The sequence below is a fragment of the Cervus canadensis genome, chromosome 7, assembly GCF_019320065.1.
Source record: "Cervus canadensis isolate Bull #8, Minnesota chromosome 7, ASM1932006v1, whole genome shotgun sequence".
Taxonomy (NCBI): Eukaryota; Metazoa; Chordata; class Mammalia; order Artiodactyla; family Cervidae; genus Cervus; species Cervus canadensis.
Genome location: NC_057392.1, coordinates 30,663,790 through 30,688,161, shown reverse-complemented (window position 1 = coordinate 30,688,161; position 24,372 = coordinate 30,663,790). Strand labels below are relative to the sequence as shown.

Genomic DNA, 24,372 nt, shown 5'->3' with positions numbered 1-24,372 from the left:
TGGAGTTCCAGCAGCAATTCCTGGCTCTTCAGAGTCTCATATTAGATTAGTCACGCTCCTAAATACTTCAAATAGATATGGTTTTACTTCTGCCATTATATTAAGTCTGGGTGGGAGGACAGAGTTCGGGTGGCGGCGCTTCTAAAATTCTGGAGTTCGATTTATTAAAGCCTGCTCCCAAGCGCCAGATGAGTATTTAGAACAAGTCTCCTAACATTAGCAGACTGTTAACACTACCAAGTGAGAACTTCAGGCAGCACCTACATCTACGGCAGTTTGTATCATTCCTCAACTTTCCTGCATGATGTAATGGGTGTCCAGAGCTGATCATCACATCTATCTGTGTATTTAAGCTCTTACCCTGTACAGACATCTTTATTATTTTATTTAAAAAAAAAATGCTCAAATGGCCTCACCACATCTTTCACAGTTTAAACCTAAAACCTGATACTGCCTCTCAGGAGGTATGTGAAATTAGTGATCAATTTTCAGTAAGTCATTATATTCATAAATAAGAAACAGAGAGCAAGGTTGGGATTATATGACTTTCATGGCAATAAAGTAAAGAGCATGCAAAATATTATACAAAGGCATTCTAACTTTCCTGCTCTGGAGAGAATCTATTTTGAATAAAACCTCTACATTTTAAAAACTGATTAAGCTATTCGTTAAGTCTGAAATTTAAAACCACTTTTACTTTTCAACTACCTATACTTCCAAAAGCAATTTGCAGAAGGTAGTTAAACTTAAACTTTAAATCACACAGGTATCGTTTCCCTCAAAGTTTCAAAATGAACCAGAGAGGCTTTTGTGATCTGAATGCCAAGACAAAATAGAAAAGCCGGAAGGCAGAGTATTTTTTTACAGTTGTATCCTCAGAACAATAAAGTGCAGAAGACATTAAAACTGCAGTAATTGTATCCATAAGGCATGCTGTACTATAGCTGTTCCAATCCCTTAAATTTAGATTGTATTCTATCTATTTAAGCAAGTTGGCATGAAATTAAGTTTATAAGCAGCCATGCATAAGGACATGAAACAAATGCATGAGTTTCAGAATGAGGGTTGTCTTTACCTGCAACACGCTTTCAACTTTCATAAGGACAACATGCTAATTAAGTAACTTTATAATTTTTATAAATTATTTCTCAAAGCTGCCACTAGTAAAAAGGAATCACAAAGATAAATGGAGGTGCTGATCCACTCATTCACTGAAATATGTCTACAGCATTTTCTCAGCATTGTAATCTTTTATTCTGTCATTCTCAACATATCATTTAATACTGGACCACCACTTTCTAATTTATTACAACAACATATTTGGAACCCAGACACCTCTTTGCTATTCAGAGGGAAAAGCCAAATTTCAAAGCAGGTTAGTAACATTCACGAGTGCTTGCACGCCCACATCCGCAGGACAAGCAGCGGCTTCAGCCGCATCCTCGTGGCGGCAGAAACACGACCCTGCTCCTCACAGGCTTTGCTGAGTGAGTTCAGGGCTCTGACCCTGGCACACGCACACGATGCCCCCCCCAGTCCAGGCTAAGGCAGAGACAGGAGGGACTCCCCTAACCTGAGACTGTGCCTCCCTCCTTCCCCTCCATCGGCTGTTGCCAAGAACCACCCTATTCTCTCTACAGCCCATGGAGGCCTGAATGCACAGGGTTATCTCTCCCTCCCCGCTGACAGATATAGCTATGAGAAAGCATCAAAGGAGAGGTGTGTGTGCCTAGAGACCGACTGGGGAGCTGGCAGGAGCTGGATCCCTGGCTGGAAGTGGCGGCAGGACGTGAGGGCAAGCCGGCCCCCAGGAGCCCCGAGAAAGGAAGGGCGTGCAGACAGAGGGGGACTGGGCTTCTCGGAGGAGACCCAGGCCGCCACCTGCCTGAGTCTGCCCCAGAATCTCCTGTTTGTCGGGCGTTCTCCATGCCAGTGCTCGTGATTGGTCTGTTCACATCTTCTGTCTCTTCCTGCTCCGGAGACTGTACCTTTCTAAGAACGAACCCACTTCTTCCAGCTCGTCTGTTTTACTGGCCTATAGCTGCTTCTAGTCGTCTCTCATGATCCTGTGTATTTCTGCGGTGTCAGTTGTAACCTCCTTTTTTCATTTCCAGTGTCATTGATTTGAGTGCTTTCCGTTGTTTTTCGTGATGAGTCTGCCTGAAGGTTTATCAATTTTGTCTATCTTTTCTAAGAAGCAGCTTGTAGTCTCTCTGATCTTCGCTATTGTCTTCCTTGCCTTTATTGTCCCAGAATCTTGGTGCCGCTCGTACTTATTTCCGCTGGCTTTCACTTTTAGCAGAGATCATGTGCCTCAGCTAAGGGGCTCGTCTGCAGCAGAATCGGAATCTATTTTCTATGTTGCCTTCGAATGTTAGTGAGCTCAAATTTAAAATTAAAAAGTGATGAAACTCTATGTGCTACACCTACAGTTTCTTAGCTAAAGGAAGACTAAACGCAAACAACTTATGTGCACTAAATCTCCTAACACCAGAGTAAAAAGACATACTTTTCTGCTGAGATGGAAATGCCTCCAAATACTTTTTAAAATAGTACAAGTGACGTTTCAGAACTGGCTCTGAATGTTGTAAGCATGTGTCACCTGAGCTTCTGAGAGGTGACAACCACAGCCTGTAAATAAAGTTGGTCCACTGGTGCATTTCTGCCACTCCATCAGCACTTCTTCACTCCAAGAGAAGGAACACAAAAGTGAGGTCTCGTGTAGACGATGACCAGCTACTGAAAGAACCCACCTCTGCACCAACCCTGAAATTCTCAATTCTCGATAAAGGATCACAGATTCTGAGTGGGACAGAAGCTGAAAGATTCATTTATACATTTAACCCACACATACCAAGAATAACACTTCAGGACCAGGAGTAATTTTGTGAAAGCAGTGAGATAGAAGGAGGCAATAGGCAAGCTCTTCCGCACTGCAGCAAACTCAGGAGGAATGAAAACCTTTAGAGAACTTATATTTAACATTATAAAGGGAAGTGGCCACACAGAGCCCAGTGGAAAAACATACCTACTTCTAACAAGACTGCCTACTTTATGTAACAGAAGCCTGTCACTACCTCTTCGCCTCTAAACTGAGCACTAAGTGGGTATTTCAGAGGGCGCAGTCCGTAACTGGTGTGGGCAGCGTCATACACTCTCATCTTGGAATGAAGAGACAGACACATGGGCCTCACTCTCTGGCCGGCCCCAAGGGGCTCGGTTCCAACGAGAGCACCGAGGCACCTCCTGGGGAAGGGGACACCCATCCAAGGAGCCACAGTCTGGCCTCAAGAACCAGGAGCTGCTGTCGGGTTGGGAGGGACAGGCCTCCCGAGTCCCACTGCATTCCTCTTGCATGTCCTTCTTTTTTTCCTTTCAAAATTGCTGATGTATTTGGGTGTGTTGGGTCTCAGCTGTGGCACGTGAGGTCTTCCTTGCATCAGGCAGGATCTTTCGCTGCAGAGCAGGGACCCCCCCCCCCAGTCGTGGCGGTTTCAGCAGTGGCCTGTGGTGTCTTCTTTGCATCAGAGAGGATCTTTCACTGCAGAGCGCAGACCCCCCCAGTTGTGGCAGGGCTCAGCGGTGGTCCGAGAGCTCCACAGCACCTGGGCATCAGCAGCTGCAGCCTGTGGGCTCCCACCCAGACCCGTGTGCAGGCCCAGCTGCTCCGCAGCACGTGGGATTCCAGTTCCCCAGCCCAGGATCGAACCTTCGTCCCCTGCATCGCAAGGGAGGTTCTCAACCACTGGACCACCAGGAAGGTCTCCCTCCTGTATTTCTAGCTGATATCTTTTCATTTTCTGTTTGATTGTGAGAGAGAGGGAAGGTCACTCAGTCATGTCCAACTCTTTGCGACCCCGTGGACTATACAGTCCATGGAATTCTCCAGGCCAGAAGACTGGAGTGGGTAACCTTTCCCTTCTTCAAGGGATCTTCCCAACCCAGGGATGGAACCCAGGTCTTCAGCATTACAGGCAGATTCTTTACCAGCTGACCCACCAGGGAAGCCCAAGAATCCTGCAGTGGGTAGCCTATCCCTTCTCCAGCAGATCTTCCCGACCCAGGAATTGAACCCAGGTCTCCTGCATCACAGGCGGATTCTTTACCAGCTGAGCTATCAGGGCATCTCTCAGTAAACAGCAGGAGAAAACAACGAATCAACATCCAGATTCACACACTGGCAGAAGGAGCGGTGGTTCTTGTGTGGGGGTGGGGTACTAACAGAACAGGGGTTGAAGCGTGAGGATGGAGCAGCCATTTATTCTTCTGGTTTGTGTGAGTTCAGTTATTTAATCTGATTTATAGGTAACATTAGAGAAAAGTATGAGATCTTTATGTTTATTGAAGGGAGTCTGGGAATTACAGAGAGTTTAGAAACACTGAGTTAAAGAAACATCTATCTTTAAGAAAACAAAACACCCCAGAAGCAACTTGCAGCCCCATAAGCAGGCACAGCAAGGCCTGACCTTTCTGCAGCTCAATAACAATAGCTCTGAGTTGAAGGAATACATCATGCTGGGCACATCAGGGTTACCTTGCAAGGTTTCCTCATACATCCTTAAAACTTTCATGTGTTCTCCAAGATGAGCAAAAGGGGGAAAAAAAGAAAAGATCTGGAGCAAAACCAATCACTCCGAAGGTCATTTCACCGCGTCAGATGAACCGACAAAGAATAAAATGACCTGAAGGAAAGCGAGGTACGGTCAACTGCTGCCTCCTGCTCACATGGAGGGGCCCTTCGATGTGAGTGACAGAAAGCTGCTCAGCCCAAGGATGCACCCCCACTGACCTACTGATGGCTTGGGAGCCAGTGGGCGTCCGGAGAGTCCCCACGGCAGGCGGGTCCAGCTCTGATGGTGGCTTCCGAGGCAGAAAGCCGAAAGGGAATGTTGCTCCCACTCGGCAATAAACAAACCAGACTGTCAACATAGTCACCACCTTTCTCATACCCATCAGAGAGCCGAGGTCACAAGGGCTCTGAATGCCAAGGAGCAGAAGCCCCTCCGAGGACAGGAAAGACACAGACACTGTCGTTTCACAGTTTGCAGAGCAGGGGAGGAAGGGGGCCGTCACGGAAGCGTGTCTGAGAAATCACTTAGGACGGTAAGGAAACCCTAAAGGCCAAGTGTGCGCTGCTCCCGGCATCAGCTTGGGTAACTGGGAGCCCCAGACACAGGGGGAGATGGCATGCCCGGGGAGCCTCATGGGCTGCTCCCAAGGAAGATGGGGGCAGAGCGGGAGGGAGACCTCCCCAGGGCCCAGGAATGCAGCAGGAGAAGGGGTCACCATGGAGCTCAACTACACCCCCAGCCCCGCTCCCATCCAGAAGCAAGAGCCTGAAGCCAGTGGAAACTTCGGCAAGCCCGCTCTCCCCCTGGGCCACTCGGCGAAGGGCAGAAGCCCCTTGGATTCAGAAGCCTGCAGCAATAAAGCAGAACTCTGCTTCCACCAGCGAAAGGGGGAAAGGCACCACGGTGCAGCGGAGCCTGGCTGACTCGGGCAGCAGGATGGGATGTCCACAAGTTCCCAGCCCTGAGCCCCAGGTGCACAGGGCTGCCTAAGACTGAAACTAGATCGGGGGGACTGAAAGTCCTCTTGAGTCCGGCAGAAGCCAAGCCCCATGTGGTAAGCGGTGTACCTTGGGGGAGGGGCGACACTGGAAAGAGACCTCTTTCTGACACAGGCGTCTGCCGCTGAAAGCCGATGGCAGAGCAGGAACCTCTTGTGACCCCCCAGGACGCCAGTGCCCGTGGTGGCGTGGCCCACAGGTGGAGGGCTTTGAAGCCAGTGGGGCACTCAAAGTAACAACGGCAACTTAAAACACAAGCCCAGATCAGTTATTGACTAGAGTGACTCAACTTCCCCAAACAATAAGGACCTACAAAAAGAAGAGGCACGTTCATTTCTGAGCAGATATTATTTACCTCGGTCTCCATTAAACATGATGATGATGTTTAGCATTCAGTAAAAATTATAGCACACAGACACACACATACAAGGTAAGGAAAAAATCCACTGTTAACAGAGACAAAGCAACGAACAGTCAGATTCAGAGGTGACCTAGATCTTTCAGACAGGGACTTTAAAACAACTATTATTAATATACAAAAGAATGGGGGTAGACAATATTCAGGAGCTATTCATGAAAATGGGCTATTTCAGCAGAAAGACGGAAATTATAAAAAAACAGTTCAATGGAAATGCTATTTTAAAACTCTAAGTATCAGAGCTGGTGAATTCCTTTGATAGGTTTATAAGCAGACTGAACACAGCCAAGAAAAGAGTCAGTGAATTTGAAAAGGTGTCAACAGAAATTATCCAAAATAAAACACAAAGAGATTTTAAAAGTAAAAAACGTAAAACAGCGCATCCCAGAGTTGTTGCAGAACATATGTGAAAATTGAGTCCTAGCAGGAAAAGAGAGAGAACACAGCATAAGAAGAAATAATGCCCTAGAATTTTCCAAAATTAGATCCAAGAAACTCAAGCACGATCATACATTCACGCACTCCTAGACTTATCTTACTGGAGTCAACTTGCTGAAAAATAAATACAAAGAGAAAAGTTTAAGGTGGCCAGAGTAAAAGAGAAAGTGAAATACAGAGGAATGGAGGTAAGAACTACAGTTCAAATGGATTATAGGTGATCCACTCACATCTAACCACAGGTTGTCTACTAGATCCTGTTTGCAAATGTGCTACATACAATGAATACTCTGATGAGAAAAGTGATTCTCTTTTAAAGGGCGGTAGTCCCTAAATTTCCCTCTAATTCCTCAGATGAAGGTGTCCCTAACAAAAATGTAGGTCTGTAAGGAGTCATAGGTGAGCTTCAAAGGCTGAAACTGACTGGATTCTGAAAGCAATTTGCAAACCCATCTCACTTCTTCTAATAAGTTTAGAATCTTGGCTTCATTAACATAAATTTTAGAAGAAAAAGACTTATAATTTCCTAAGAAAGAATGTCAACCTTAAATGTTAAAGGCAAAGGATAAGAGTTTTACAGGATTGTAAAGGTAATTTTGACTTCCCCTGGTGGCTCAGAGGTTAAAGTGTCTGCCTGCAATGCGGGAGACCTGGGTTTGATCCCTGGGTCGGGAAGATCCTCTGGAGAAGGAAATGGCAACCCACTCCAGTATTCTTGCCTGGAGAATCCCATGGACAGAGGAGCCTGGCAAAGGTAATTTTAAGGTTATCCAAAAGGGAAATGACAGACTAAGAGACAGGAAAGAGAAAACGACATCATTTATGGATACAACTTACGGAATTTTGCTAATAAAAACAGCAAAGTCAATCAGTCACAAAAGACCTCTTATTTATAGCTGTGAAATGGTCTTCTTTATTCCAAGGTAGAACAAAATAATCCAGCAGTCTATAGACTTTCTAGTTTAGGAATTACTCATGGAAATATGATGGGTCACAAGATGTGAGCTGGCATTGCACCTTCTCCATCCCTCAGTTTTCCCACCTGTAAAATAGGAATTAAAAAATGCCTACACCCCAATGTGCTATTTACAGTCCCTGATTCACAGGGTTGTTATAATGATAAAATGAGGTCATACTGGGAAAGTTCTCTAAAGACTCCCTGAATTTTTATATACTCTATGTTACACCCTGTTGGACTGCAAGGAGATCCAACCAGTCCATCCTAAAGGAGATCACTCCTGGGTGTTCACTGGAAGGACTGATGTTGAAGCTGAAACTCCAATACTTTGGCCACCTGATGCGAAGAGCTGACTCATTTGAAAAGACCCTGATGCTGGGAAAGATTGAAGGCAGGAGGAGAAGCAGACGACAGTGGATGAGATGGTTGGATGGCATCACCGACTCGATGGACATGGGTTTGGGTGGACTCCTGGAGTTGATGATGGACAGGGAGGCATGGTGTGCTGCAGTCCAAGGGGTCGCAGAGAGTCGGATACGACTGAGCGACTGAACTGAACTGAATAAATACTTTTCAGGCTGAAAGAACTTCTTCATGAAAGAAGAATAAAAAGAAACACTATCATAAATGTGTCACTGCAATACTCTAATCCCCTAGGATTTATGGACTGTTAGCCCCATCCCAGAAAAAAACAGGGTGCACAGCATTCTCTCTGGGCCTTGTTTAACTGAAGCCACTACTTAATGCTACCATAGAACTTTCCAGCACGACCAAATGGATGTAATGCACACGATATCTCCAGAACCTGTCAAAATACCCTCTCAAAAAAAAAAAAAAAAAAAGCTTCAGAAGGCTGTATTGTCCTTGTCGAGAAAGAACAAAGAAATAAGCCATTTCTTAAAAGTCACCTGTTAATTTTAAATCCCATCAATTTAGCGACACTATTTAACTCATGTGTAACTATTCAGATATAAAAACTGTTGGGCTTCCCTGGTGGCTCAGTGGTAAAGAATCTGCCTGCCAACGCAGGAGACACGGGTTCGATTCCTGATCCGGGAAGATCCCACAGGCTGCAGAGCACCTAAGCCCGTGCAGCACGACTCCTGAGCCTGCACGCCGGAGCCCGGGAGCCACGACTGCTGAGTCTGCGCGCTGGAGTCCGCGAACCCCAACCACTGAGCCTGCGCGCTGGAGCCCGGGAGCCACGACTGCTGAGCCTGCGCGCTGGAGCCCGGGAGCCACGACCACTGAGCCCACGAGCCGCTGCTACTAAAGCCAGCGTGCCCGTGAGCCTGCAGCAGGAGAAGTCACGGCAATGAGGAGCCACCACCCCAACTAGAAAGTGGCCCTGCTCGCCGCAGCTAGGGAAAGTTATGCAGCCACGAAGGACCCGGCACAGCCAAAACTGGTAAGTAGGCAAAATCACTTTTGAAAGTTTTGAAGCAATGATCCCCATAATAGTTTTATCTAAGAAATAATCCTGTGACTACTCAAAGCACCCTCTGATCAGATGTTTTCAGACGATTCCTTCTTCTTTGTACTCCCAGTGTTCAAAACAACTACATGTAAAGAAAACAGATTCCCAGTTCCTGTAAAATGAAGTTTTCCAGGTCAGGTTAAAGGTTCCAAATCATTCAAAGCAATAGGTTACACCTGCCTTTAAAACACTGGGGTTTTATTTATAAAATCAGGGGACCATAATGGAATATAATACTTTCATGACAACATTCTTTTGGTGAAACACTTTCCCTGCAACCAAATTATTTATTCAAAGTAAATTTATAAAACCATCATCTATATCTGTGTCAAATGTAAACTGCAATAAAATTCATTGGTTTTCTCCAGTAATGAAAAACTTAAGGGTGAGCAATGTGCTACTTTACATTCCAGCGAAAATACTGACACTAATGAATTTTAACTCATAATCTATAATAATGGTGCTTGAGTGGCCCACTTTGAGGTGAAATCTGTCAGTGTTTCTCAACTGTGTATATGATAATTCCTTATTTAGCACATTATAAAGCCTGCTGACTTCCTATACTGCAGAGCTATTTTGAGATGTGGTTATATAACCTTAATTGTTAATAATTGTCTGGTAAATCATACTGAATTTTAAAAGGTATGCAAGTTGAATCACATAATGTGAGTTCTTAGCTACTAACGTGAGTACCTTCTCAGTCACAGCTTTCCCCATAAATTGTGCTGATTCTTCACAATGTCAGAGTAGCTTAGGAGGAAGAATTCATTTTCCTCATTTTTTTAATCCTCACATCCATCACTGCATTGAAAAGAAAGTGATGGCAGTCCAGGGTAGTCAAGAGTCAGAAGGAAAGCTTCCACAGAGATCTGTACTCAGGAAAAGCTACTCTGTGGGCTATATCCATCACAACAAAGAAAGAACAGCAGATCTTTCAGTCAGGGATTTTAATAATTCCATAGCTATTTTAAAATTAAAAGTCTAAAGGAAAGTTGCTTCACTGCCAATATTTTTATGCCATCCTCTTGTTTATTATTTTCTTTCTATCTTGAAGGGAAAAAAGAAAAAACATTCTTTCAAGGGCTTTTTTTTTTTTTTAAACCCAGTGGTTTATTTGCATATGAAATTAGTGTATGTGTTGGGAGGGGCAAGTATCAGGGGAAAAAATAGAACAATTCATATGAAAGGGAAACTCAGCTTTCCACGAAATATTCTTTTCAGTCCCAAGCCATTCATGTGTCTGCAGTAGTCCAGCCTTCAATGTTGTCTCTTCTCCAAACTCATTATATATTTACAGTCTCTGCCTTAGAATTTGACACTTAATTATAGTCAGATCTTCAACTGTATTATGTGGGTTAGTCTTATCTACTCAAATACAAAGAACACTTTTTGCAGGAATGGGCCATATCTTATATTCTATAACCCCTGGCTGGATCAATTCAAGCAGTCAGAACAGTAACACCTTCTAATGAATCTTTAGCTCAGTGATAAAGGGGTCAATCCAACAAGAGGATATGACACTTGTAAATATGAAGGCACCCAACATCGGATGGAACACCTAAATATAGAAAGTAAATTTCAACAGACCGAAAAGAGAGAAATACACAGCAATAGAATAATAGTAAGGGACTTTAATATCCCATTTTCATCAATGGTTAGATCATCCAGATGGAAAATCAATAAGGAAACATTGATCTTAAATGGCACATGAGACCAGATGGACTTGACAGATACGTTCCATCCAAAAGCAACAGAACACACATTCTTCTCAAATGCACATGGAACATTCTCCAGGACAGATCACATGCTAGGCCACAAAACAAGTCTTAATAAATTTAAGAGTGAAATCGTATCAAATATCTTTTCTGACCACCATGGTATAAAACTAAAAATCAATTACAGGAAAACTGTACAAACATGTGGAGATTAAACAATATGCCACTGAACAACTATTGGGTCAAAGAAGAAATAAAAAATACCTGAGATAAATGAAAATGGAAACACAACATACCAAAATTTATGGGATGCAGCAAAATCAGTTTTAAGAGGGCACTTCATAAGGACAAATGGCTAGATTACAAATAAACAACCTAACTTTACACCTCAAGGAACTAGAAAAAGAAGAGCAGACTAAAAGCGACATTGGTAGAAGGAAACAGCAAGGATGAGAGTAGAAATGAATGAAACTGAGATTAAAAGACAACAGAGAAGACCCATGAAACTAAGAGCTGTTTTATTTTTTTTTTTAAGATAAACAAATAGACCTTGAGCTAGACTTGCCAAGTAAAAAAGAGAGAGAACTCAAATAAATAAAATCAGAAATCAACGTTACAATTGATAACACAGAAATACAAAGCAAGAGTTTGAGGATTGGTGTCAATTCTTCTTCAAATATTTGGTAGAACCGGTGAAGTCATCTGCTTCTGGCCTTTTCTTTGTTTGGAGATTTTCACAAATTCAAAGCACTTATTTTTTTAAAAAAAAAAAGTGCTTTTCATTTACATGATCTCATTATTGACCAGCCCGCTAAACTGTTTGTTTATTTATTTATAAATTAAATACATGTGCTAGCTAGTAACAGATTGTACATGCTGGAAAACATGTACAAAACTTGTACAAAACATTCATAAAATTAAACTGAAGTCCTAATACTTCCTTCCATGCTTGCCCAACCTAGCAACTATTGCTATAAACCACGAGTCCCACGCTCAAGGCCTGTAGGGCTTTGGAGGCCCCTTCCCTGACCTGCAACCCTCAGCCAAAAATCCCTACAGCTCTTCTCCAAGGATCCCCAGTCTCCAGCTGGGCTGGGGGCTCCATGCCTCCCCTTTCTTCCAGCTCTTCACTCAGACAGGTTTCTGGACAGACCCCTCCAACACGCTAACTGCCGGTGGATTGGCCTTCTGGCACTCACTCCACTCTGCCCTCGAGAAGCAGTGAGAAGTGCAGAGACACCGAGGCTCACACGGGCCTGAGCACTCCCGCGCTGAAAGGTGGTCAGAGAGCGGCTGCAGTCAGCTGGACGAGCCTGAAGGACCACGGGGAGGGGCAGAGGCCAGACCCTGCAGAATCTTACAGGAAGGCATCTGGATTTCATCCTAAGGGCAGCTGCTTAAAGAAGAGCATCGTGGTCTGATTTACTCTTTTAAAACAGTGCCCAGTGGGGAGTGGATGAGAAAGAAGAGTGGAGACAGGGAGATATTAATGGTGAAAAGACAACCACAGAAGCCCGGACAAAGTGTGGCGGGAGCTGGGACCGCAGTGATGATGGCAGAGCTGGGGAGAGATAGACAGTATCAAGATGACTTAAATGATAGAGCTGATGTCACTCGCTGACGGACTGACACAGCGCGTGAGTGAGATGGGGGAATCACAGATAACTGCCAAGTTTCTGGCTTGCTTAAATGGTGTGTGATAACGCCACTTATTTAGATGGGGAAGATTAAGGAGTAGTTTTTTTGCAGGGGGAAATCAGTAGTTTATTTTGAATATGGTAAGTTTGAGATGCTGCTAGATATCCAAGTGAAGATGTCAATTAGACGGTTAAATATATGAATCTGGAAATCTGGACAGAGGCCAAGCCTACAGATAAAAACACAGAAGCCAGAGCACCTTGATGGCCCCCAGGAGATTACCTAGTGAAGGAGGAGAGACAGAAAAGAGGGCCTCGGATTTAATCTGATGCATTCTAATAATTTAGGTTGGGTAGAGAAAGAAGGACTAGCAAAAGAGGCAAGAAAGCAGAAGCTAGAAATGTAATTTCTAGTATTCTGGAGGTATAATAGCAGCCAGAATACTGTGGTATTATAACAGCCAAAAAGTAAAGTGTCTATATGAGAATAGTCAATGATGCTTCTGAGAGGTTAAGGTCAAGAAAGTGAAGCTTGCTCAATATTAGCGTAGCCTCTCCAGCTTTCTTACAGTTGCTGCTTGCATAATACATTTTCTCCCATCCTGCTGCTTTCAAACTATTTTTATCTTTGAATCAAAACTATAGACGGAATATAGTTGCATCTTAAAAGAAAAACCCACTCTGACAATCTCTGCCTTTGAGTGTATTACATAATCCATTCGCATTTAATGGTGTCACTGGTAGAGTTGGGCACAGCTCCGCAACCTTCTTTGCTCTGTCCCATGTCTTTTCACCTCTCTAGCCCCTTTATAGTGCATTCTTCAAGGTTAAGTTAGTAGCATGTGCTTGAGATCTGGAAGCACAGAACTCTTTGTTGACCCTGGCAAGAGCAGTTTTGGGATAGTAACAGAGGCCAGAAGGCCTCCGAGAGTGAGCTGGAGACAGCAGTTAATGAGGAATGCAGATGGTGAGTGCAGTCACCTCTGCAGAGGAGGAGCCAGGGAAAGGAATTAGTAGTTACAGTGCATGTGTTTCTTTTTTTATTCAGAGGTTTCCATGCTGAAGGATATGTTCAGGAAAGAAGAGAAAAGTTATGATGCAGGAGACAGGAACAGATCTCTGAAGGAGCAAAGTCCTTAGGGAAGCAAGAGGAGATGGAACCCTCACCAGCTTACCCCAGGGATGACTCTGAGTTGGACCCTGATAGAAATGTGAAGGAAGAGAAGTTTAATCAGAAAGAATAGCAGATGCAAAGGCAGGAGATGGGACAGAGCCTGTGATGTCTGAAGAAGCTAGGGGGCCTGGGGAAAGGGGGGATAAGGGGAGGCAGGCAAGAGGCCTGCAGCACTACAGAGGAAGCACAGCCCTGGGGAGGACTCCAGGCCTCCTCTGGGAGGACCTCTGCTGCCCGGAGCACACATCTCAGAGCCACAGACAGAAAACTAACAATAGGTACCAAGCTGATAATCCACTCTACTTTTCCTGTGTGTGCAAAGACAAGTCACCACCTGTTTTAAAAGGTCAACACATAAAAAGAGGCCTCATTTGTTTCACAACTTTAAGAACCAACAGCCCATTCATGTAGGTATTTCTGCCTTCACAGCCTAATATAACTGAGCTAAAGGATATAAAACACTGAAATATTTATGAACCCCCCCAAATGAATGAAGGAATTCAAAGATTACTGCTAAAGGCTCATCATTTCAAACACCAGAGAGAAAGCTATATCCTTTTAAAATGACTTTTTAAACAGCTATAGTTATCTCAAAAAGTTATAATATACTTGTTATAATCCAGATTTTTCCCTTCCAGTTTTATTGAGCTATAATTCCATCCCCAGCACTGTAAAAGTTTAAGGTGCTCAGCATAGTGATTTCACTTACATACATCATGCAATGATTACCACAGTTAAGTTTTTATTAAAAAATTATTACTATTAACGTTCTTTATTTGTTGGAAAAAATGTTAAGTTATAGTCAATTTCCAACTCACCACTTTTCTATATAGAGGTGTTGTATGCAAATACAAGATTTTCTAATGCAAACACCTGCTGACATGTCACAAATACACCTTCCCTGTCTTTCTATCAACTTGACTCAGCAACAATGGTGGTGGTGGTGTAGTCACTCAGTCGTGTCCGACTCTTGCGATCCTGTGGACTGTAGTCCGCCAGGCTCCTCTGCCCATGGGATTCTCCAGGCAAGAATACTGGAGTGGGTTGCCATTTCCTTCTCCAGGGGATCTTCCTGACCCAGGAATCGAAGCTGGGTCTCCTGCATGGCTGGCAGATGATTTACCAACTGAGGTATGAGGGAAGCAACAATATACACATGCTCTCTGTCACGCCCAAAGTGAGGCCCATTCTTTTAAATGAAAAGCTACACTTGGGTTAAGAAATCAATAGCAATGCCAATGCCTACCTGGCAGGAATCCATAAGACTCGAGTGATTAATCCAGAGCATTTGGGAAACAGAGCAATGCCAATTTGGATGGCAGAGGGTCTGGTCCTGCCATTTCCCCTGAATCAGCGAGGACCCTTTTAAAACCACAAGTCCCTTCCAAATTAATTAGCTCATCAAACTGAAATGAAAAGCAGTTTTAAAACCCAGCACAATCTCATCATTAATGCATTTTAAATGGCCTGTGCCTCCAATGACTAAAGCGGTCTCAAGCTTCAGTGAAATCTCGTGTCACCATTTCTAGCCCTCGCTGCTAAAAGCCCCAAGTACCAAGAGACGTGACAAGATTCCAAGTGCACAATTAATCACGCAGCAGGTACAAAATGCACCCCAAACGCAGCTTCCTGCACCTGATTCACGCTTTAAATAATACCACACAGAACACACTATTAACAGAGGTCTCTCCATCATACTGTCTTGATTACAAGACCAAGAAGCTCGAGCAATCTTACAAGGTAATGCTGCGGACTTTCATTTTGAGATATGGAACTAGAAGCGCTTTTTATTAACATGCTTCAGAATTCTGGTGTGAGGATGAAATATAGGCATTTATCAGGCATGCGTAGACCTTATATGAATTTCTGCTAGCATAAGCTAAAAATGCCCACATTTAATGATACCGTATTTTATTTCATTAAAGTTATCCAGAAGTAAAAACGAGGACTCGTCCTGGGTCTGTGTGCTCAGTCATGTCCGACTCTCTTGTCACCCCGTGGACATTATTCTGGGTCTACTTGCAAACTAATCCCCCAAAGCCCTTCTTAAGTAAGACACAGTCTTTACTCCAAAAATTGGGCTGTGACACCAACTACCTCCACTTCTAAGCAGTGCTTTGATTTCTGAAGGGTGGACCCTTCAGTTCATTTTGCAGCCCTGCGCTGAGTCACCAAGGCCCCAAGAGACTCTGGAGAGAGGGTGCCGGGGAACGAAGCAGTGGCCGAGGAAGGCTCCCACAGGAGGGCTGGCACCCCCAGACCCCAGGGACAGTCAGGACCACCAGCAGGGCCAGCACCACAGACCCCAGGGACAGCCAGGACCAGCAGAGCCGGCACCCAGAGACCCCAGGGACAGCCAGGACCACCAGCAAGGCCTGCACCACAGACCCCAGGGACAGCCAGGACCACCATCAGGGCCGGCACCCAGACCCCAGGGACAGTCAGGATCAGCAGGGCCAGCACCCCCAGACCCCAGGGACAGCCAGGATCACTGGCAGCTCTGGACTCTACTTCCCCAGGGCACAGTGACATCAAACCGGGGCATTTCTGGGCCATGGTGGGAGCTGTTTTTAATGCATATATATGGGATCTAGAAAAATGGTATTGATGAACCTATTTGCAAGGAAGGAATGGACACACAGATGTGGAGAGTGGACTGGTGGACGCTGCAGGAGAAGGAGAAGGTAGCATCGCCATATGGGCACCATCAGGCGTCAGGGGGACAGCTGTGAGAAGCTGCTCTGCAGTTTCAGGAGCTGGGTCTGTGATGACCTGGAGGTTCCGGGTAGGGGAGGGGGGTTCCAGGAAGGGGATGTGTGTGTGATTACGGCTGATTTCCACTGCTGTATGGCAGAAACCAGTACAACGCTGTAAAAATTAAAAAGAAAAAAAACCCCCTGAAAACTAAATAAGTATGCCACCACAACAGGGCCTGTCCTGGGCAAGCTGAAATCCACGGTTACCCTCCTTGAAAATGACCCTATGAGTACCGTGCAGCATCCTCACTAAGTGTCGGGCACTGGAGATCCAGGCGGAACCAAAGCCTACTCTCAGCTTCAGGCGTGGTCCCGTCCTGACTGGCAGGCAGGCCGCTAGTGGTCTGTCTGGACACAGCCCCGTCCAGTCTGAGCATCCACCCTGGCAGGCCGGGAACCAGCTCTACCTGTGTGGGGTCCGGCTCGGCCTTGCTGCTTGTTTCGGGGTGGTTTTTTTTTTTTGGGGGGGGGGAGGGCTACGCTGGGTCTTCCCTGCTGCGCGTGGTTTCGGTGAGTGGGGTGCGTGGGCTCCTCATGGCAGGGGCTTCGGTTGCGGACCGCCAGTTCTGGGGCACTTGGGCTTCCGTAGCTGAAGCACCCGGGCTTAGCTGCTCCGTGGGATCTTCTGGGAGCAGAAGTCAGATCCCTGTCCCGTGCGCTGGGCAGGCAGATTCTTAACCACTGGGCCAGCCGGGAAGGCCTGCCGTGAATCCGTGGACGTGCGGCCAGGGTCCCTTTGGGGGTGGGGGCCCATCCTCCGGGCGGGGCTTCTTGGTTTCTCCAGGATGCTACGATTCTCCACAACCGTAGTGCTGCTGGGGGGTGGGCCCTCAGCCCCGTCCCCTGCCTGCCTGGCCGCCCTGCGTCCTCGCCCAGCTCCCGCCTGGGGCTCCCTGTGATCGCGGGGTACAGTCGGCACCCCGGTTCCTAGCTGTGCAGAGCCCCGCTCTTGCACGACCCCCAGGGGCTCTGCTGTGCGGGTCCCCATTCTCAGCTCACCCCTCGTCCACAACCAGGCCTGAAGTGAGATACAAACGGGGGACGCTCCGCCGGACATAATGAACGCGGAGGCGCGGGGCCACGCCAGGGCAGCCTTGCCCCTTCACGAAGCGGGCACAGTTGGTAGAAGGGCATGTTTGAGGGGGAGCAGGGGTTTTCGGAGACGGTGTGAGGGGGGGTCAGGGGGCTGATGGCGGGGCTGTTCCAACTGTCTCAACCGACCCCCAGGAAGCTCCTCCAGCAATCAAATCACCCCCTCCCCCGATGAATGTGCACTGTTGCTCTCACTGTAAATCCAGACACGACGTGTTATACGCAGATGACATCATCCCTATCTCCAGTGTTACCATCAACCATCTAGGACTCTCCCCCGTCACCTCAAAACCCACCTCTTCCAGTTCAAAAATGTGAACTGCTGCTGAGTAGGTCTGCGGCTCATGGCGTGTGAGAAAGGCACCTAGCAATTAGCTGACCTGAAAGGTCATTTTTTAATCTGATTTGAGGCATCTCCTCCTCCTCCCCCAACAGGATGTAAAGTTCACGTGGGTTTCCTGGAAATTATAACGGCAACACAGAAATCGCATTCTCTGAAAAGAGCTGGAGCTTCAGCTGAGCCACGTTTATTCCAATTATCTGTTTTTCAAGTAATTTGGTTGTGCTTTTAAAAAGCATTCGTATAAAGCAGTTTTTAATTTAATAAGACTAGAACTTGAGACCAAGGGCTTTTCAAAATAAGACAGGATTAGGAATGCGCGGAAGGCAACTTCCACACAGTCTGCACCGTTCCCCCGCAGCTGTCTCCGCTCTCGCAGCCCCCCAGCCCTGAACAACAGCGGCAGGCCTTGAGTTAGGTCGTGCGGTGGATGTTTAGTGAACTGATGCTCTTTATGAATTGTTTGGGCAAAGATCGCATTTCAAAAAGGATGAAGAGAATCAAGCGAGGCTGGCGACTAGGATGACCCCTAGCCGGGAAAGGGTCAGAGAGGACCGGATGGAAGTCCCCCCCCCCCGCCCCCCGCCCCGGTCACCCAGCTGCGTGTGGGGGCCACTCGGTCCCGACTGCCCACCCGCACCCAGCGCTGCCCAAGGAAGGGGCGGTGGTAAACAAGATCCCTCCGCAGCCTCCGCGCAGAGGCAGGGGCCTGCCATCCCAGTTCAGAGGTCGGATGTTAGCCCAAACAGATGGCAAGGTTCCTCCCCCAGCCCCCTCCTCCTGCGCAGCGCAGAGCCGGCCCTCCACCCGCGGGCCTGCTGGACGGCGCTGGGAGGCTCCGACAGGCCTGCGGGGGGTGAAGCTGGCTCTTTCCCTCTCCCCCTGCCCCCGTGGGGCATCCACTCTGCATCCCCAGGGCTCCAGAGCTCCGCACCCAGCCGCCCCGTCCGTCTCCCTGCAGGTCGGGGTGCTTTTCCGCACTTGCTGACCTCTGGGTGGCTCTCTGTGCCCCTTGGGGGCCTGCGGTTCTTCCAGCAACTATCACAGTTCCCTCCGACTAAACACTCAAGGTGAGTCCTGCTTCTCTGTTGGGACCCCGAGGGTCTCGGTACTCGAAGCTGTAGCTCCGAGAGCACAGTCCGCTCCCAACGCTGTGTGGCCGGTCCCCCGCTCTCCTGGGGGCGCCCCCCAGCTCCGCCAGGCCCGCTGAGTGCGGCCACAGCCCAGGGGACCGGCTGGAGGCCTCGGCAGGGGCCGGAAGCCTCCTGAATCCTGTCACCAGTTTTATAAAATGAGGAAAGGACTAGCGTGTGTGTTAGTCGCTCGGTCGTGTCCGATTCTTTGCGACCCCATGGACTGTAGCCCACCAGGCTCCACTGTCCAAGGGATTCTCCAGGTAAGGATACTGGAGTGGGTTGCCATGCCCTCCTCCAGGGCATCTTAACAACCCAGGGATTGAACCCAGGTCTCCCACATTGCCGGCGGATTCTTTAACAGCTGAGCCGCCAGGGAAGCCCTAGGAAAGAATTACCTGTCTGTCCTTAATTGCTTGGAAGGCTTGGTACTAAATGTGAAAGTACCGCGGAGGCTGACTTTCCTAAGACTCTTCCATCACCCGATGGGTCGTCAAGTCTTAATCACTGGGATTACTGGTCAGTGCAAAAGGAGCTCACATGAAATGAACCCCCAAATTAAACTCGTGAACCTAAATGGGTACAAATTACACAAAGCTTCCTTCTAAGCGCTCTCTGCAGGCTCACAAACGCCTCTTTCTCCTGTAACAAGAGGGAAGTGGGTTGGCCAAAGGTAGCTGCGGTGTCTGCACACGGCAAGGCCGTGTGGCCGCCACGCCCGGGGCTGACTTCCCCACCGCAGCTTCCCGTGCAGCGACCCTCCCCTGGGCTGAGAAACACAGCCCACGGCAACCGTGCCTGCTGCCCGGAACCACCGCTGAGGGCACCCACACAGCCTAGACCTGCCCGCAGAGGCCCTGGAGGCCCTCACCAGAGGTCACGTGGGAGTCACGTGGCTGGTCTCAGCACTCCTGCCGTCATTAGCATCACCAGCCTTCTCTCCTGCAGTGAACGTTTATGAGGGTTTGATGAGCGCTTTCTCTTCCGCCGCATCCCCCCCAGACAGCTGGCCTCCTGGACGACGGGCCTCACTTCCCGCCGCCAGCATTGCTGGTGGATGGCTTGCCCGCCCCCCTTCCCCTCCTGTTCTTTTATGTCGATTCTAAACACGTAGGAACCTTAGTTTCGTCTTTACTACCATTGTTTTTTTAATCACACTTGTGAAAGAAAAAATTGTGCTATCGTGCCACATATTTACATAATCATGGGCTAATTAAAGAGCTAATGATTAATACAGGCTCTGATTTCCTATCCTGTTAGACTCTGACTGCTATTGTCTGCTGCGATTACAAACACTGGTGTTTATGGGGAAAACACTGAGTGATCTCTGGGCAGACGCAGGCTCTCCCTTGGTGACACCACTGGAAGGAGACAGACACTCTCTCTAGCTTGCTGCTGCTGCTGCTAAGTCGCTTCAGTCGTGTCCGACTCTGTGTGATCCCACAGACGGCAGCCCACCAGGCTCCCCCATCCCTGGGATTCTCCAGGCAAGAACACTGGAGTGGGTTGCCATTTCCTTCTCCAATGTGTGAAAGTGAAAAGTGAAAGTGAAGTCTCTCAGTCCTGTTGACTCTTAGCGATCCCATGGACCGCAGCCCACCAGGCTCCTCCATCCATGGGATTTTCCAGGCAAGAGTACTGGAGTGGGGTGCCATTGCCTTCTCCGCTGTCTAGCTTAGTGGTGTCCAAAGAGTATGAGAGTCACATACGTAATGTAAATTTTTCTAGCAGCCACCTTAAAAAATGCACACACAAAAAAACCAGATGAATAAACTTTTAACAATTCATTTTATTTAACCCCAGATACTACCGTTTCAACATGTAACTGATAAAGACATTAAAATCGTTTGCCTTCTTTTTTCATCCTGATCCTCTGAAGCCCAGCACGGCGCATACCTAGAAAACAGCTCAATTCTGACAGACCGGGTCGCAGCACTGTGATCACTGGCCTCCAGGGCCCTCAGATCAGACAGGGCAGGTCGAGGGGACAAGCTCCTTGATGAGAGGCTGCTGCTACTGCTGCCGAGTCGCTTCAGTCGTGTCCGACTCTCTGCGACACTATGGACTGTAGCCCACCAGGCTCCTCTGTCCCTGGGGTTCTCCAGGCAAGAAGACTGGAGTGGGTTGCCGTGCCCTCCTCCAGGGGATCTTCCCCACCCAGGGATCAAACCCAGGGCTCCTGCATTGCAGGCGGATTCTTTACCACTGAGCCACTAGGGTACCCTTGATAAGAGGACCCTGCTGCATTTAATCCCCATCCCCTCACCTCCTCTGAACATTTCCAGTCTGGTGCTTTGTCCAAAGGAAGCATGCAGCCAATGTCATCACAGAACTCGGGATCAATGGCTGGAAGAAGGGCTGCCATTCATAAAGGTAGGCAAAGCCAACACAGGCATCTTGGAACAACATTTTGTGGGTCTTAAACTTTAAAAATTACAAATGAACATCCTTGCTAAAACGTTCACTCACCCTCATATCTCCCCCAAAGCCACATTATACACAAGGAGAAAAGCGAGGTTAACTAGCCTCCAAAAAACAAAAACAAACAAACAAAAGAAAAAAATGGGGGTGGGGTGTGTTTGGGAAGAGAGAAATAAAAAATGGCCCTAATCGGATCTCCATAATAAGTGACCACGATGAATTATCCAATACTATTTAAATGACCTCACAGTCTGATATTATGTAAGAAGCTGTGATGCGTGCTAGGACACAGACATGACTTGAAAAGGAATTGAAAACTAAGATTTCAACCAGGTAATTTGTGACCAGTGATGGCATTTTTCCCCCTGGGGGTTACTAAAAGCATATTTCACTTGGAGGCTTAGAGGTTTAATACATGCAAATTACAGCTGCATTTCACCTAGTTGATACAAATTAACTTGCTCAGTCAAGATAACCACTTTAAAATAATTTGTCATCCTGGAAGGCCACAGAATTGCACTATTTATAGCACTACAATACAGATCAGACCAAAGGAAGAAGACAGCTCCTTCTGACCTGTGGTAGAGAAATCACACACAAAGGGACTGGGGTCCCATTGGGTACTAACACGGCCATCCCACGAAGGATGACCCAGACTGCAGCCTCCTCACAAACTCCAGATGCGTCCCTCCCCCTCCGGAGAAGGAAACGGGCAGCCTCAACAGAAGTTTGTAAACTGCAGAGTACCTGGTTTCCCTATAGCTTCCTATAGCTCAGACAGTAAAGAATCTGCCTGCAATAAAGAATCTGCCTGCAGTTCAGGAGACCTGGGTTCAATCCTCGGGTCAGGAAGATCCCCTGGAGGAGGGCATGGCAACCCACTCCAGTATCCTTGCCTGGAGAATCCCATGGGCAGAGGAGCCTGGCGGGCCACAGTCCATGGGGTCGCAAAGAGTCAGACAGGATACAGTGACTACCACCACTACTACCTGAACACCTAGTATCTTCATTAAAACTGTGAAATGACCTTCTAGGGAAAAGTCGACCGGTACTAAAGACACTTACTTGGAAGGGGGCTTTCTCTGGGAAAGAAAGAAAATAAAAACTTCTTTACTGTGATGGGATTGGTTTTGCAAGTCCTAAATACACTTTGACCAAGTGGATTCAAAGGAAAAGCCTCTCAGTTTCCGGGCTCTCGGGTTCCAGCTCCTTGATTTGGGGAAGGGGAACTGCGATGCTCCAAGTGCAACAGTCCCACGGCCAGTCACTGCTCTCCATCTTTGGTGAAAAATCCTCATTTAACCAAACTTGATTCATTCCGTCGCGCCTAATCTCCATCAGATCCCGGGCTTGATGAATCCATGGTTCTATGGCTACTAATAAAACACCAGGGTTCAGCTAGTCCTTTACAAGACTCTTACAAAACACACAGCTAATAGGTTAATTTATCTGGCCAAGAACTGGCAAGAATATGTACTTCTTCAATTGTTACATTCAATTTTAATTTTCAATCTGGTTGAAAGTTATTTGTGTTGCCCTTTACATGCAGATTCAGAGCGCTTTTAAAAATCCCCATGATGGCAACTTTTGACCATTTCAACTCCAAGGAAAAGAAGTGGCAAATCCATGAATTGAAATTCATATCATTACTTTCTGAAAGATTATTTTTGGGCTTATCAGTTTACTTTTCTTCAGAGGCAGTGTGTGCCCCTTAAGTCATCTGAAAAACTGCTTGCATCTTCTGAATGCTATCCGGAGTCAGTTTTTCCCATATTGTCCAATTCTAAACACAGATCTTTAAAGAGCTGTATAGCCACTTGAGTGGGACCTCTGTTAATAAATGTCACATATTTTTCATAATTTGACAATGCTGATGACAGATTTCATATTGCTGACAACCTGTCACTTGCTGCAATCATTAGTTCTGTACCTGAATTTGTGACTTTCATTCACTGGTAAATCTTTGCAAAGAGCCTGCCCTGAGCCAGCATAGCTGGGTCCTGGGTCACCCACAGCATGCAGCCCAGCCTCCCGGGCACTCTTGGTGCCAAGGGGTGATGTCCTGTCTTTGAAATCTCTCCTTCCAGGGAGCCTTTCTGCATTTCAGACAGAGAGTATCGGCATTAACCACCTGTAGACCTGGGTCCTCATTCTGGCTCTGCCTGGTAGGTGCTGACGACCTTAGATACCAGCTTCGCCCTCCCTTGGCCGTGATTTCCCACCCCTTACACAAGGATAACGATTCATTCCACATGGTTGCTGTGAGTCCAGTTTGATAGCAGAGGGAAAGGGAAAGAATCCGGCTCTCAGAAGCCCCACAAACATCAGCCTCCTTCCTTCCATTCCCCCTTAGAAACACAAGGCTTTCCAAACTAAATGGACACTCCAGCTTTGAAGCAAAGAGACAGAGGAACATCTTAAATAGCCAAGTCAAACGATATAGAGTTATACGCAGAAAGGGCTATTCTAACCTGAGGTCCTGTCCCCAGGTTGGGGCCTGGCCCAAGGGTCCCTAACACAGGACCCTTTTTGGTCGATGGTGAGGTTCCTGTCGGGTCTGCCCCAGGAGCTGTGAAAGCAGTTCCACCAGCCCTCAGGTACAAACTCAAGCGCCGAAGGGCAGAGCCCGTCCCCCTGGGGGTGACGCAGGGTCAGGGAGGAACGGACGCGGGGGACACCACAGCGCCCGGCCCAGAGCTGGGGAGTCAGACGGGCACCTCGTTCAAAGCCCACAGCCGCTCCAAGACGCGGACGCGACTGCCTTCCAGCTCCGGCGAAGGACCCCAGGGCCGTTCTCTGCCGCGACCACGGTTCAGCTCCGCGCCGCTGCCCTGACTTCTCTCTGACCTGCGGGCTCACTGATCTCCTCAGCCTGGCGGAGGCCTGCCCGGGTCCCCCCGCACCCCACCGCCTGTCCCCGTGGTCCGACGCGCCCCGCTTCAGGGGTCAGGGTTCCCGGAGTCCCGGCCCCGCCGCCCGCTCGGGCCACCCCCTGCAAGACTCACGGACGCCGCGCGTGGTGTCAGCTCCGCCTGGCGTCCCCGAGGGGCGACCAGGAGTACTGAGCGCCGCCCCTCAGGGTGGCTGGGGGCTCTGCTGCCTCCGCGGAGCCCTCAGGAGCTGCCGCTGGAGCAGGGCCCGCACCCCCCGCGCCGCGTCCCCACCTCCAGGCAGCCCCCCGGGCTGCCTCTCCGGGCACAGAAAGTGCCTTCCCGCCCCTGTGGAGCAGCTGCCACGCAGAGCC

General features: G+C 47.8%; 1 protein-coding gene across 1 annotated transcript in view; it reads right to left on the bottom strand.

The window, feature by feature from the left end:
* PLCL2 (phospholipase C like 2) overlaps positions 1-24,372 on the bottom strand; it is a 211,954-nt gene that overhangs the window by 93,896 nt on the left and 93,686 nt on the right. The window lies entirely within an intron of this gene.